We start from the raw sequence: 12,950 nt of genomic DNA on the forward strand, positions 1-12,950 counted from the left end.
AGAACAGTCAGAGGCTCATTGTTCAACCAAGTGTAACCCTCCTGGTAGGACTTTAATATCAAGGTTTTTTTTGAATTTTCAAAAGTGAAACTATCTTGAAATTATCCATAGTTTACTCTTGCAAGCATGGAACATCAATACAAAGCAAACATTTCAAATACACAATCACACCTCAGTTTTTCTCCACATCACATGACTTGCATGTTTCTATATGTCACAACTATCCTTCTCTTTTTATCTTTTTGCAAGCTTTCTTTTCAAGTATTTAGCCCAAATACCTTCAGGTGCTCTTAACTCTCACAGCTCTTTCCCAGAGCTGCCTCCAAACAATTCCTGGACATTAACTCCCAAATTTCTCACATCATCCACTGATTTGATAGTCTTGCTGGTACCACAGCATTATAGGCATATTTGTGTACCTCCACACTCACAAGTTACAAAATTCCCATTTTCTCTTAAGAAATTTGCATTCAAGCCTTGCTCTTTTAAGCAGTGCACACCTGGAATAAACTTGGAGGGTAATAATGTAAAAATACCTTGACTGCATCAGCAGTGTTTTGGTAACTCTTCTTCACCCTCCACCCTCTCTTCCATGTGATACTGCTTTAGTCGATGTCAAAGATGAACTCAGGCTAGTTTGCCTGTGGTACAAAGAGAAAGGCAAGCTAGTAGGTCGTTATCCGTGGGGAAGCTAACATGTATGCTACCAAATTAAATGGTGGCATACACTACTGAAAAAGAGAGAAGTTCTGGATATTTCAAAGATCATGAGGGGAACCTTGCTAGGCTCAGTACCTGCAGTGCTAACACCTTGTGTGTCTGTAGGGTGACTTTGAAAACACTGCAGTTATGGACTACATACGACAGTACCTTGAGGATAATGCAGGCAAAACCCAGCATTGCATTCATGATTTTCAGCATTGCTGTTTATCCAAAGCCCAGTCTTTACTTAAAATTCTCTGCCAGGTTTGGTGTTAGAATAGTGTGAAATAGGCTGGAAAGCTCTATGCCATTTTCTGTTAACAATTTCATAGCCACTTCTAATTTTTCTTGGTTCACTACGATTCCCGCATTAACTCCAAAAGCAAGTTCAAAACAAGGAAGCAGATAGCTTGGCTGCAGGCATCTGGAGTTACATGAGCTTTCAATTGCACACAGAAAAAACAGTGAAATTAAACTTTCTTGAAATAGAAGAAACTGCGATGATAAACCACAGGCCAAACCCTCCAAAACCTGTTAAACCTGATTTCATTTCATTTGAAAGATTGCATGAAGTTTGATTACAAGTTTCAGAATTCACTAAATAATATTCAGAGGCAGGTCAGAAAAAAGATGTAAAGAGCTAGATCACCTACGCTTTATTATTTTCATAAGACATGCTAGGGGGCATTTATTAGTCTATTATGGAGTGCTATCATACATAATTAAAACCAGATTAAATTTGCTAAACAAATAAACAAAGTGCATATCATGGCGCATTACCATTGCCATTTTATTGTGTAGATGATAATTTGTGTAATTTGCAAAGACTGCCAGTCATAATGGTGAATTAGAGAGGCCTATTGCTTATCTCCATTACCTTGAAAACAGAGCTTCACATGGGATAACAAATCCATTGTATGGCAACATTCAAGGCTTCTGAATTGGTTTTGTTCCACAAAAGGATGGTAACGAAACCCTTTGAACATTTTCAGAACGCATCGTCATGTCAAAATGTTTGCTCTGAAGGTTTCATAGTATTTTTTTTAACTGTCTGTCTCCAGTTCTTCCTTTCTCTTTGGACAGACATGATTAGACAGTCCTAGAAAATAATTCCTAATGAAAAGTATCCTAAAAGCTGTAAGTCTCATCAAAATATTTTGTGCTTTGACAAAACACTATTTTTCAGTGAACCCGCTGTGAATTAGAAATGTTTTAACCATCTCTAATTAAAACTACTGAAGCAAACAGTGTTTCTATTACAGTAAGTCGAGATGGTAGAATTTCTATTTTTGATATTAAATCATCATTTTCTTCAAAGTAGTAAAAGCAGTACAGACTTATTTTAAAAGCTCACATGTGAATGCTTACTGTCTGTATAGAGGATTAGCAGAGCTGTTATTTACGACTAGAGGTAAAATGGGTAAGTGTCTAGCTTTGCTGGTTTAAGGATATCTACATAAAAGATATCCACTGTTCAAAGTGAGTTATATTTAAAAAAAAAATAAGATCAAGACATACAGGTAAAAAGTCAGAGCATTAAATTTGTCTTGAAACCCATTATTGACATTAGAAGGTTTAAACATCACAAGGTTTAAACTTCTTATTTCAGATTTCTACAGAAATGTTTATACTCACATTGTACTGAAAAACAATGCTGGAACTTGAAAGCAGGTGTTGGACAAGACTAAGAAAATCACTGTTCCACAGTCATCAACTTATGACAGCTAGTGTGCAATTAAGATGAAAATGTTCAACTTTTGGGTTGAGATAAATATGCAAAGCTTGCATGTTAATATTAATCAAATACTTTTGATTTATATCGTCCTGTTTGGTCCTTATGAGAAAGCAACATGAGAAGGACACTTATGTGTCCCCAAAGCACACATCCTTGTGAGTGCTTTGGTCTCAGCTAGGCCCTCTATCTCTCCTCATAGCCTTTTTCACTCCCCTCAGCTTTTGCAGTGATAGTATTCTCAACAGCTTCCAACGCTGCTTTAGTTTAGTCTGAGCATACACTGCCACCAAGCCCTGCATGTCTATAGTTGGGCCCACTAGTCTCTCTAGTTACTAGTAAGATCTGGAACCAGTTAGGCAAGACTTATACTGAAAATAATTTTCAATAGAAGGAGGACAAGGATACTTTATCAGGGCAGACAATACTTGCCCTGCTTTGACTTCTTGTTCCACTTGCAGCTTTTTGTGTTCTGTTATATAATGCAGTTTCAGAACTAGCAAATACACAATCACATCAAAAAGGTTCAGTGGCTTGCTTTAAATAGGCATTCATAACTTCGGGTTTAATATACCTAGTAAGCCTTGAAAACATCCTTTCATAGAGAATCCCACTTTTCCCAAAAGGAATGAGTCACACATCAGGCAATCCTTCTGTTGTTAAGACATGGCCTACTTTGAAATGCTCTTGATGAGATATTACCTGGGTCGCTATGGGACCTGGGCAGAAATTCCCCAGCAGACGATTTTCCTGAGGAGAGTACAAAGGACAACATCTGGTCTCTCACTTCCAAGGGAGAGTGGAAGAAACCTGCTCCATTTCCATTGGTTTATTTGGAGAGGAGCAGAGAACCTAAGGGAAAGCTAGCTGCCCAGCTTCCCAAGGCTTCCAGGATCCTGGCTTGCCAGCTGAAAGTCATTTGAAAATGAGTAAAAGAAGATTATTTAATTATTTTTTTCCCAAATATTTCAATATAGTATTTATTTGGAAGTTTGTTTCATATTGAAACAAGCCTCCAGTTCAAAATTCTGCAGTCATCTATAGAAGAATATTACCTTTATGATCCTATCTCAACTTGCAAATCCCTTCCAGTGTCTGGTCTATTTTCTTAGAGAGCAACCATGATTCTACTTCCATTTTTACTTCAAATCTCCTTAGCTCTTCTGATGTGTGGACAGCTGTCATGTTACAGAACAAGTAAAAGGCATTACTGAATAACCTGAACAGATATTTTTATTTGAGATCCATGAATACTAGTTTTGAATCTGATGAAAGTTACTTTAAAAGTTTTTCATTATGAATTTTCCTACCAGCTTCTGAGGCATAATTAAATTTTTGAATGCTGACTTCCTAGTAGGGTAGAAGACATCCAGATAAATCTTCTTATTTGTGATATGCATAAAATACTGCATCGCATGATAGTTATTGTTTCTGCAAGCTCCTTTTAAATCATGTTAATCTTGGTTACTATTTTCATTTCCTGGAGGTAACCAAAGCCATTACAAAATATAGAGGGAGTCTTGGCTTCTGCATGCACAGAAAATTCCAAATAAGCTGTTGCAGGACAAGGTCTTTAGAAAGAAATAGGTAACACCTGCATTTGTATAATAAGGAGAACAATGTTCAGTGAGCAGTTCGTGCTAAGTACTTTTGCAGTGATTCAATCATATGTTCCATGTGCAATGTTCTATGGGAAAGCAGTGAAGGCAACTGAAATATAGTATTACACATTATTAACTATTCTCCATCACTGTAAAACTAATTGTGAGAGGTGTAGCTCCCAGCAGAGATACCTACTTTGTTAAACAGGTGCTCTTGCATTTAGAAGGTATAAAAATATATGTCATAAAACTGATTTGCCTTATAAGACATCCTGAAGCAATTGCTTTTACTTGTCTGTCCTTCCAGTGATGATAGCACAAGCTCCCTCTCTGGTTTTCTGGAATCTGAACTGGAAAAAAACCATCACTGCTAATGATCTGTAGCCAAATACATGTATTAGCATGTCAAGTATACAAAGCTTTAAGAACAGTATTCATGGTGACCTCTGAGCCCAAACCATGTTGAATTATTGTAACAAATACTAATGTTTTAAAGCAATTCTTTTCTATTTGTCTTAGGTCAAGACATTCTCCCCCATTTCAGTTTCCTTACTTCACAGACAATTTTATAAATTATATATTTTGTACAGCCCGCTCCCCACAGTTTTCTGTAAAGTCATGCAGCATGCAAAAGCACGTTAATCTCGAAGAGTTTTCAGTTTCAGTTTTGTGACTTTTTTTTACAATGTTTTATATTGACTTCCTTGATGTAAAAAGAATTCACAATATAATGATTTTGAAGCTAATTGTTAGGACATTTAATAATTACCTCTTTCTCTGGATTTATTTTTACTCATAAATACAAATGTTAGATCAATCTACTAAAAAAAAGAATACTGTAAATGCACTGATACTGATCCATAACAACTTCATACAAGTGATCGGCTGAACATGGACTGATCTTCCTGTTCCATAAGGCAAAAACTTTTTAATCGTCTTCCCACTCTTTTTTTTTCCAGCTGGTATCTTAAGCATGCAGGGTTCTTTTCCCCTCTTTCTTTGTATGAAGTTTACTTTGTGGTGAGACATACAGTTAAATTCTTTAATGCTGTTTTATACACAAATGTCAGCACTGTATTTGTGAACTGGCAGAGGGGTGGAAGACAACTTCGGATTCATTTGCCTCTGATATGATGTTTGACAGAGTGGTGATTCTAGCTTTATTATTTAACCATCTAAGCAAGGAACAGACAACCCAGTGTTATCTATTTTCAGCATGTAACTAGACTGCTGTGTAGAAACAAGTAATTAAAAGATACAATGCCTATAATCAATTGCATACAGGTTATCTTTGATTGCTCTTGCAAAGGACAAATTACACACAAGCCTTTTGCAAACCAAGGGGAAAAAAAGAAGTTCCATTATCTTCCTTTTGAACTCACTTCTCAGTGAAAACAAGGACGTTTCTATTCAAAACCTCCTGGTTTAATTAAAAGGACACAAACATCAGATGATGTTGCAGTATATCAAATGTTGCCCTGAAACAGCAAGTGATTGAGCGGTTGGGGGCGGGAGGATTTCTTCTCCATAAAGGCTGGTCTTTTTCACTCTGGCCATCTGTTTGCTCATGGTGAAAAGCCCTTTTGCTGGTGTCCTGGCACTGCTTTGTCACTATGCACTTGAAGGACATTCAATCTTGCATCTTATACATGCTGCTCTGTGACACTCTCCAACAACAGAGCTTTTGTTCTGGCTAAGAGAAGTTCCTGGTCAGAACTGCTAAGCTGGACATCGATATTCTTAAGGGATTGTCCAAGAAGTCATACAAACAGAAGGAAAAAGAAGGAAAACACATGCTTTTGCATATACTCCCTCAGAGTTTCTAACCTGCCACATTACATGTTCGGAGTACCCTGATAAGTCCCTTTCTGCACTACTTAAGCGCAACTTCCATTTATTTCCACCAGTAAGCAAGCTATCATTTAAACATTTCTGGCAAACACTTGTTTCTATATTTATAATAATATTTATTATATTATCATTAGTATTTATTTTGTATATATAATACTGTATATCTATTACTCATTTTTATTCATTTCAACAAAATACGACATTATAGTAATTGAAGAAAAATCATGAGACATATCAGCAGGTATATTCCAGCAGAAGAAATAGTACTGCAGTAATTTTGGCAGAAAAAGAGTTTAATAGACAAAATTTTATGTGGATTTGAAATTAATTTCAGCCACAGCCTTTGAAGGTAGATAGGATGCATAAGCCCTGAGCTATGCTTGAAACAATTACCAAATTAGAAGTCCATATGGAATCCATTAAAATAGTTTAGCAGCCCTTGGGAAAAAAAGGGAGAATTATTTTCAAAATTGTTCCCACTGTAATCACAAAGGAAAGCAAGTCCATCCTTCTGCTGACCTATGCTACTGCATGCTCTCCAACGCCTCTCCTCTATGCCTTGTTCATGCATCAACATGCAGGTAGATGTAGATCTTTGATGCAACTTCACTGCGAAGCCGATGTTCTCTGTCTCCTGGAGGGCTGGAGCATAGCACTACTCTGTATGCATTTGTGCCTCTCCCCCCTCTGTTTTTCAGCAGTTCATATGTAGCAAAACTACAGCCTTCAAAAGGAGTATGTTAGTGCTGCTCGCATGAGTGTCTATGGCTGCTGTTAAGAAGGGGGGGTGGGAAAGCATTCCAGAGAAAGTATCCCAAAGATAAAAAGAAGTGAAAACACTTGTGAATTCACAGAGATGTATTACTCTGAGCCATCTCCTAGGTGAACAAAGGTGAGATGGCTGATGAACCCCATATATTAATATTAAGGCCCTCTGTATTCAGTTGCTTTTACTGAAGGGAATAATAAGGTTGAGATAAAAAAGAGCTGCATGGTATAGATTGGTGAGTTTTTGATATTCGTTGCCTAAAGATTAAACAAGTCACAAATCACAAGAAAAATCTCCATCTTCTGTCTTGTCAATGCCAGGTCAACGCAGTTCAAGCTGCAGCAGCACTTGGCTTGGTGTCCATTTGAAGCCTGAGGGAGACCCTGATAAAGGGAAACACATCAGAACGGCACGCAAAGTGGTAACTACTACTTTGGCCTCACACAACATCCTACAGGCATTAGGTTTGATTATGGTCTGCTCTTGGGTTCTGATTTATACATCCGGAGACATTAGGGAAACAGATCCATCGTGCGCCTGGGCCCTATGCTGAATCCCTGGTATTACTGCCAGAGAACAGCCACCGTGCCTCTCCAGGCCTCATTTGAGACAGGACGAGGGTTGATGCTCGGTGTCCGTTTTCTAGCGATACTTACTTCGGCACAGGAGGAGCTGTGACTTGTCCTAGTGGGTCTGCATAGATGGCAAAGGCTTCTGGGTCCTTTCTCCAGGTCTGCTGAAATGCTGGAAGGAATACGGAGGAGACCAGAGGTGTGTTTGAAATAATATTAAGGGATGAATATTGTCTGCCTCATCTTCTGTTATGCTGCAAGGCTCCCACAAGACGCTTTCTGTAGCACAGTTCACACTGACTCAGTGTCTGCAATTGTATGTCTGGCCATTGCTTACTGTAGAGTTCCTCTGGCTTAAACATGATTCTACTTTATTTCAGTAGGTGGCACGTAGCAGTAGGCAAAAGAAATGAATTAAAACTCAGAGTATAGGTCCCTACCCATTGTTGCCAGCTCTCTGAGTGGCTGAGAAAGCTAAACGCTATATATTTATTTTCAAATATGGTCAGATTGCAGGACATCTATTACTGCGGCAAACGTGAGAGATGTCAATGACATAGGATCTGTGATTTTCTGCTTACAGGATATGAAATTAAAGAGAAAAAGTATTGTCATAAATGCCTCTGAGGAAATTATAGTATACAAAAGTGCTTAAAATTACTAAAGAATAAAAAAGTAACAGAAAAAAATATGGCCAGGTATCTTTATGTGTTTGAATGTTGTGTCATAAAATCAACAGGAAGGTGAGTTGTATCCCTAACATTTAAACTGATCATGAAGAATGTCAAAATCTTAAAGGCACAGTGGGACTCCTTTTCTTTAAGAAAAGGGTTTGACATGGTTCTTTCTAAAGAAGACAGTGCTGTAAACTTTCCAGCTATGACAAACCCTCACAGTGTACTCTTAGCCAAGAGGAACCTGCAGACAAAAAATGGACGTGTGCTTTGTCTGAAAGGACAGAAAACACATTTCCTGACAGGTTAGGTATCATGTGTTCAAATACTCTTAGTCCCATGGTTACATGCTGGAGATTCACTTCTTGTGAAATGCCAAAGCTGTCAGTCACAATGATTTATTGCATGCTCCATTCCCAAGATATTTTATGAACAGAAGCTGAAATTTCCAGAAGCTACTAGGATTCTTTTAGCCTAAAATGGATATGTGCAAAGAAACTAAAGAGGGAAAATAATGTATTCTAGGAGACAACCACAACCCAGCATGGATATTATTTTAATAATATGCATCTCACAGATCTTCAGAGATAACACTACAGATAAGCGTTAGGCTTGAAATCAATTAAAAAATATTTGAACACAAGCACTTACCATTGTGTAAAATTCACAGCTGATGTAAAAATTTAAACCAGCTTTACACCTGTAGAACAAAAAAAAAACTCACTATCTCTTACTCATTAAGAAGTACGCACATGAATGAACACATACATATTCACATACATTTTTGTGCTTTGAAATGAAGTGCCGACTGACATTACATCCATATACTGAAGATGTTTATACTTTAAAGGAGTGGAAGAGAGAAGAGGCAAACTGAAAGAAAGTGAAGCATAGTGCAAAGCAGCAATTAGCCTGTATTAGCCTGTATTTTTTGGTACATAAAATCCTGGTCACGAGTGTCTTGCTAGGCTGCAGAGTGCTTGCTAGCCAGTTGGCGGAAATGCTTTGAGTTCCCCTGACTTGTAACAAGAGCAATAAAGACTCGCTGACTGCACAGCAGGGTCAGGACTGGGGCACGCACGTGTAAGTTTAAGTGTTCTCCCATGAAAGTCTGAAGTAAGGAAGTCAGCTAAGGAAGAACAGTTTTAATCTCAGAAAGTAGAGCTTGATTCCTCTGGTTTTGCTACTTGCCCTAGCAACGTGCCCAGCTCCAAGGAAAGGCAGGCTGTATTTCCCCTCTTCCAGGCATCCTGAGGCTTGCTCAGCCCATGAGGCCCCTTGCTGGGATCCATCCTAACGCAGCGCTGTCTGTCTGGGCTTCCTGGTGCACAGCTCTGCGCCCCCAGCAGAGTGGATGAATACAGCTGCCTCTCATCCCCTCGATGGAAAGTTTCCACTAGCAGATTCTCATCCTGGACAGAGCCTAACCTCTCTGAGAAGGCTGACAGAACGTAGAGCTGCTGTGGGTACAAAAAGCTGCATGGCAATGAGTAAGACTCATGCAAAGTGCTGAAGGTTATATTTAATTACAATGCACATACAGTCTGAATGTCTTTTGGCAATTTGTTTGAATTGGCAGGAACAAGTCTGGACTATTCCTGGTTGCTTGACTGCTACTCAGTATACCATATCTGATGCCATATGTTTTCAGAGCAGCCAGATGCACAGTACTTGCATTTTCCTGCTTCTTGAATAAAAGCTGCTTTTTGAATCAAAGGTGGTTGCACAGAAGATGCCATGAAAGATCAGCCAGAGTTCTCACTTAATAGCTGGTTTTGAATAGCCTCTGATAATTCCAACAAATCACTTATCTACTGGAATGGGCACTTTTCTATACGGATAAGGGCCTACCATTTCAGTTGTCTGTAATTTGGACAGCTCTTTATAACAGCTCAAACATGGGTAGAGAATGGTATCATTTTAGATCCACGTATACAAGGAGCAAAGCAATGAAAAATGAATTTCTCACAACTTTCAAACCACTGAGAGAGGGAACATGGAAGACTTGAGGGAGCAGAGACAATGTAAAGGAGGAAGAGAGACAGCAAAGATGAACAATATGTGAAAGATAGGCACTATGTGAAATAGTGATTGTCAAAATATAGGAGGTCATTACTTGGCTAGAGTAGAACGCCAAAACACACTAAGCTTCTAGAAGATCATTAGAAAGAACTACTAGATGAAAGGTCATCAGGGAGTAGGACTAGCATTTTCCAACTGCCTAAGGGCACGGAGATAACCAACAGTATGGCTTTGAATTTGGCCTTTTTCAAAGATTCTAGGAATTAAAAATGCTCTGGAAGGAACATTTTGCTCTCTGAAGAACAGTGATACATTTCACATTTGTGGTCTAAGGAATTTTTAAATCACTTTTATTCATACAAGCATGCATTACTCTGTTCATATGTTATGTGAACAGTAACCTATCGTAGGTATTATACATTAATAATGCACATCTGTGTCATTCCTTCCAAAGGATCTCAAGTGTCCTCAGAAATGTAGGCAGAAAGGTCCAGCTGGGCACATATTTTCGCTGAAGCCATGGACATGCCTCTCACCCCCCCTCCCCCCCCCACTGCAATACACCCAATCTAGGAATAAAAGTAAAATTGGTAGAAGTGCCTTATCTCGACTTCCTTGCTCATGTGAGTAGTGTATTTCACACAGGCATTAACTGACTATGGAAGAGCTACAAATACTGAATAATACTGCTTAAATATCAAAGGACTTTAGAAGGAGTCAGTTTCCTCATCCCTGTTTTATGAACACAGGCTTTGATTCTAATTTACACTGGTATGAGATTGAAACACCCATGTTCACCATGATCTAGACGATTACTGCAAATGACAGTTAAGTAGGACTGCATTCTCACAACATATCACATTCTACTGAGTTTTAGACAAAAGAATAAAGAATATTTAATGGAAATTAAGGAGTTAACGCAAGTAGTCAGAATGCAGTTATCTGAGTGTTTTTAAAGACACTTGCAACCAAGACAAGAAGAGGTGACCCTCAGAACAGGACACAGCAAGCTTCTTCAGTCTCAGCAGTGGAAATACTGGAATGTAAGACATCACAGTGATTGATACCTAATGTATGTACCTCTAAGATCACGTAAGAGGCAAAGTTAATGAAGCTGCTGCAGTATTTCTCCTCTTCTTGTATACACATTAAGTAACTGTGGAGAGCTATACAAATGGATTTAGAATTTGGCCATCAACATCTCACTGCAAATGACAGGGTGAACAAAATGGCCCTATTTTGGTGCCTACCAACTCCAGCTATATTCCTGTGAAAATTTATGAAACTGCATGTGATAGACCTACAGATGATAAAATTACTCCTCACACTGGTGTTAGCTAATATATATACAAGTAATTTCATTTAAATGGATTTTTAAATACTATGATGGTTGCTACATTAAAATATACAGGACAGGAAATTCAAAGGCTATCAGTGTGAGAGAAAGATTCATTAGAATGAGGTGTATTAGTCTGTGGACTCATCTCCCTGATGAATTGGCCTCATTGCATCAAAGATTTAAAATCAGGCAAGAAAACACATTAGAAAATCCAATAGCAAAAGCTGTTGCTCTGGGAGGCAGCTGGACTAACTACTCTAATAGATCCTTCCCATCTTGAAAGCCTATGAATCACAACCAGGAGTAGAATTAGTGCAAATATCAGCTGGTATAAGTCCAGGTCTAGGCAGCCCAAAGGCTTTCAGCAAGAAAAACAACAAGAAAAGGTTTTAAAATAAATCAGATGGGTACAGAATGAGGTAGTTATGCCCAGTCTTGGAGAAATGAAGAATAAATCAACTCAGGGCTCAAGTGAAAGAAAAAGAGACCAATAAGGATGGAAAGGGAATAACTCCAATTTATCTACATTTTCTCCACTTTCACACACATGCATTTTCTACGCTATTTTTGCTTTCACATCTGTCTACATTTTCGCTCTCTTTAAATGTCTTTGCTTCTTCAGTGAGCGACAACTTTTTGTTCCTCCTTTGTCTATCTTCTCTCCATCTTACACCCTCTGTGCCTTTTGCGATCTTTCATTGTCTCTCAAGGGAAGAAACATCTCACAAAATTAAGCAGACTCCTCAAAGTATAGATACTTTTGGGCATTTACTTGCAGCTGCAGTAAAGACAGGTCAGCTATGCCAACTTTTTCAAATTCCATTTCTTTAAATGTAGACACCCAAGTTAACGCTCCGAAGTTCAAAGGAGGTTTCCCATCACCTGTGAATGCTCTACATTTTTTAAATAAAGGTCAATTATTTACATACCTAGACGAAACTCAGCTTTCATATACATTACACATTGAAACAACAACACTCCAAAAATCCACCCGTAAATTTCTACCTGTCTGTTTCCTTCTATGAGAAATGGATTCAACACTGTTGCAGGATGAAACTGGTGGGATTCTTCATTTAAATTACAATATCAAAGAACTACACTCCTTTAAGAAATAATAGTCTCTTAAAGCAAAAATAAAATAATAAACATCCCAAACCAAAGGGTCATACAAGGCCATGGTAAAACATGACTTATTGGGGTCTGCTGAATATTGCTTGAGCAGGAGTGAATGTGGATGTGTGAAATGGAAAAAGAGAAGTGAAGAGTATCACAAGGAAAGGAAAATAATGACTGAGAAGGAGCTCCACAGAGCTGGACAAGCTTTGTCTGTAGCCCCATAAAGAAGGGAAGAGACAGAATTCTGAAATTAAGAGCCAGCAGAAAGCAGCTGGAATCATGAACAAAGAATTTCTTATTTGATCCCTCTTGTCCTGTTTCCCTGACCATATTTTCTATTCTTTCTGGGTGAGCAAGGCTGTATCAAAGATGAATTTCACTCATGAGAATTGTATACATCAGTTTTATCATCAGTTTTTCCTCCTACGTAGAATAACTTGCAATCCCCCAAATCTTTTAATACTTTTGTGGTCAAAATGATTAATTATACTTATTTTTCCCCAACTGGTGCAGTGAATGCAGTGAATCTATAGTTTTTACTTCTTACCAGGCACTTCAAGATTCTGGTGTGC

General features: G+C 38.3%; 1 long non-coding RNA gene across 5 annotated transcripts in view; it reads right to left on the reverse strand.

Annotated features, from left to right (window-relative positions):
• LOC112980283 (uncharacterized) overlaps positions 1–12,950 on the reverse strand; it is a 490,482-nt gene that overhangs the window by 65,502 nt on the left and 412,030 nt on the right. The window contains exons 11-13 of one of the 5 annotated variants that reach the window (XR_010385785.1): positions 8,553–8,601; positions 7,312–7,399; positions 537–3,612 (exon numbers count right to left, since the gene is read on the reverse strand). The exons of 1 other annotated variant lie outside the window; for it this stretch is intronic. This is a non-coding gene — a long non-coding RNA (uncharacterized LOC112980283). Of the gene's footprint in view, positions 1–536; positions 3,613–4,766; positions 7,039–7,311; positions 7,400–8,552; positions 8,602–12,950 lie in introns of those variants that run through there. 3 more of the 5 variants (XR_010385784.1, XR_010385781.1, XR_010385783.1) reach the window with 3 other exon arrangements.

Source organism: Dromaius novaehollandiae, chromosome W (genome assembly GCF_036370855.1).
Source record: "Dromaius novaehollandiae isolate bDroNov1 chromosome W, bDroNov1.hap1, whole genome shotgun sequence".
NCBI classification, from domain to species: Eukaryota; Metazoa; Chordata; class Aves; order Casuariiformes; family Dromaiidae; genus Dromaius; species Dromaius novaehollandiae.